This window comes from Gobio gobio (assembly GCF_949357685.1).
Source record: "Gobio gobio genome assembly, chromosome: 12".
In the NCBI taxonomy this organism is placed as follows: Eukaryota; Metazoa; Chordata; class Actinopteri; order Cypriniformes; family Gobionidae; genus Gobio; species Gobio gobio.
This window is the reverse complement of record NC_137105.1, coordinates 11,981,606-11,985,207: the sequence shown is the minus strand read 5'-3', so window position 1 is coordinate 11,985,207 and position 3,602 is coordinate 11,981,606.

Below are 3,602 nucleotides of genomic sequence, written 5' to 3'. Positions count from 1 at the left end.
ACTTCAAGCATCGCTCCGGTGATACAGTCTGTCCGTCATCACATGGCGGAGGAGGGGAGAGCGCTCGCTCTGTATCCTCTCGAGACTCACTAAATAAAGGTTTGGCAATGTTTTGCCACTTGCCAGATTTATTTTATGTTTCACATAGGCTGCAGTTTTTTTCTCCTCGGAAAAAAGGGCAACAACATCAATACACTAATAATAAAAATAAATGATCATCAATTAATTCATTAATTCGTTCATTTATTAATTTATTTATTATTGTCGTTCTTGTTTGGGCATGCCGTATTTGAATATTTTTGAATATTTTCATAGTAAATAGGCTATGATGACATAATTATAAAGATACATTGAATAATAACGTAATCAATCATATTTAATGACAACAAAAACAACAACAAATATTATTGATAACAATAATAAATATAATAATAAATATATATAATCTATTTATTTTATTATTAATACAAATACAATAAAAATAATAATAATTATTATTATTATTCAAACCAAAACTTATTTAAGTCAATTATGCATTTCGGCAGTGTTGATTCATTTCTGTTGTAAAGATCTTCTGAATTACACTATCTATAAAGCAGTTCTGCAAAAAATGATGTCATCGTCCAGCTCAGTTCAGATCTCATACAGTAGGCCTATCTGTAGCCTACAGTCAGATCAATAATATTGTTAAATATTAAGTGTCCCCCAACTAAGCAAGCCAGTTACAGAGGCAGGGAAGCCAAACTGGTGAAAAAAAAAGAAGAAAAAAAAAACCTTGGTTGAAACCAAGTCAGGAACAGGAAAACAAAAGTTCATTTCTGCTCTAAAAAGAAAATTGTGTCATTGTTCAGGTCAGGTCAGTCTGTTCAATTACGGTGTCAAATTATTAGGTTATATTTAGCCATAAAGCAGCTCTGTGGAAAACAGTGATGTCATTGCAGTCCGTAACTTTTTGCGCTCTAGCGGTTAATAAACAGAACTGCATGCGTCTTGCGGAAGAACATTGCAGCCGGAGCTACTTCTCTCTGTTTATGTCTGTGGCGAGTCACGCAGGGACTGTGCTCCTCCGCAGCGGTTCCTAGCAGACCGGTCTGAAATAGTCTTATTATAAGTGTACCATAATGATTCAGGGTAAGACAAAAACATGGTTTGGAAAATGGATTCATGTTATAGGGGAGCACGGGGCACAACCTAATGCGGGGTTAGTTGTAACACGCATGGTTTAACGCTTTCCATACTGAAACTTAGTGTATTTACTAGTTGCCATTTAGAGAAAAAAATATTTTTTAGAGAAAAAATAGCGGCAAAATTTAAAGAATCTTTGGAAGATATTACTGAACATTTATTTAACCATAGCAAAAGTAAATTTCTTACAGTTTATTTTTCATCTCTGTTTTTTGTGTTTATTTAAAATAAGACACATCTGATATTATTTTAATCTTATATCTGGTATCTGAGACAGTCAAAAAGCGTTAGGTTGTGCTCCGCTCTACCCTACATTCTTATTATATAATTTTTGTAAATCTTGAACACAAAAAAGTTATGGTCAGCAGCTTTAATTATACTAACATTCTCTTCAATCACACTAACATGTGAAAAATTGATACATGTGATTTCTACTGCGAAAATGTTTGTTCTCTTTATTTTTGTGAAGGAAGGGCTTTGTTATTAAGAGGTGTTGCCTATAGCTCAAGTATAGCTGCATGGCTTTGTATTCAAATTAGATGCAGGCTAAGTAGGTGTTCGTTGTGATGCCATAAATTAAACAAATGCAGTTGCAAGCAGAATTGCACAGGTTAAACTCGCTGCATCCAAAGCAGTGAATCAAATCATATTAACTATCTGAATAATAAAACACATTCAGAAACCGAAGTCGAGCCTTTAGGCTACCCGTGACCATCCACTAGTCGAGGCGTGCAAAGCATTCAGTCGGTCTAAAACAAATGCATACAAACACATGTTAAATTGAAATGCACACACCACTGACGACATGTATATTCGCATATGGTCAAACAAAAGCATGCACACACACTTACAGGCAAGCACTTGACTGAGCACAATCAAAGCCCTCAAGCACCATCTGTGATGATGCAGTCTCTTTCTATTCTGAGTGGACTGATTCTGTCCTGTGGCTATGATTTCATAATGAAAATCTCAGTAATAAGGCTGTTTTTGGTTTCTAATGAATTATCCTTAAAATATGAATGAAAATTAAGTCAAAGATCATAGCTCTGGACACCATTATCATACACCTTTCATTTAGGCAGCATATTTTCTGATACCTTTAAAAAGAATAACATTTAATCTGTTTCCTTCCTGGTGTATTAATTGCTACTGAGATTCAGTATTTACATGTGTAGGCTAAATACTGTAGATATATAAATATTATATTAATATAATATATACAGTCCTGTTTTGCATGTATATAGGAACTTTTTGTACACTCTAAAAAAAGTTTCTATATGGCACCATCTTCGTCGTAATCATAGAGGAACCACTTTTGGTGCTATATAGCACCATATCTTAACATGTTCTGTATATGGTAGCGGTGCTATATAGCACCATAGTTAGCTGTGCTATATAGCACCTTAGTCAAAGAACCGGTGAAGAACCTCTGAAGAACCGCTGAAGAACCACTGAAGCACCAAAATTGGTGCTATATAGCACTTAAAAAGGTTCCCCTATGATTACGAGCCAAGAACCATTTTTGGTGCCATAAAGAACCTTTTTTTTTAGTATAGTAATGACACTAACTAGGTACACTAACCCTTAACCTACCCCTATAGGGTATACATTTAGCCCAACATGTCCTCCAACCAATACGCCTATATAGGTCGTTTGTCACTTCCCTGAAATACGACCCATATGAGCGTTTACTAAAGTTGCGCCCCTATCGTAAACAGGACACTTTCATTTTAATGCTTTGTTTCCTTTTATTTGCGTCATATTTTGGGTTTTGCGTAGATCAATTGATAGAGCATTGCAAAAAAACATCTTGCAATCATGTGATCATGCAATCGTGGGTTCGATCCCAGGGAACGAATGTGCTCATAAAGTGTATATGAACTATAAATCGGTTTAGGTGCGGGGTGGATGTAGTTGTAAATTAAAAATGATTTTTGCTAAATGGAAATGTGACAAATGGTGGTAAAAAGTCCACACATTGCATTTAAATGAACACGCATTTTGATTGGTAATGACAGTCATACGTCATTTCATGACGTCATTATTTTTACGCCAGCTAGAGGGCGCATGACTTAAAAACGTAAATAAAGGTTGTAATAAGGTGCTTAAAAACAACCTATAGAGTCTTTTTTGTGGAGGACAGTCTGATTTAACCTTAGCCCATGTTATTACCTTACATTACTCAGGACTTTGGTGTGTTAAGTACACTGTAAGTACATTGAAAGTGCACATACTCTAAAAATAAATGCAACGCTGTACTCTGTAACCACAGACAGATAGCTAGATAGATAGCTAGATAGATAGCTAGATAGATAGATAGATAGATAGATAGATAGATAGATAGATAGATAGATAGATAGATAGATAGATAGATAGATAGATAGATAGATAGATAGATAGATAGATAGATAGATAGA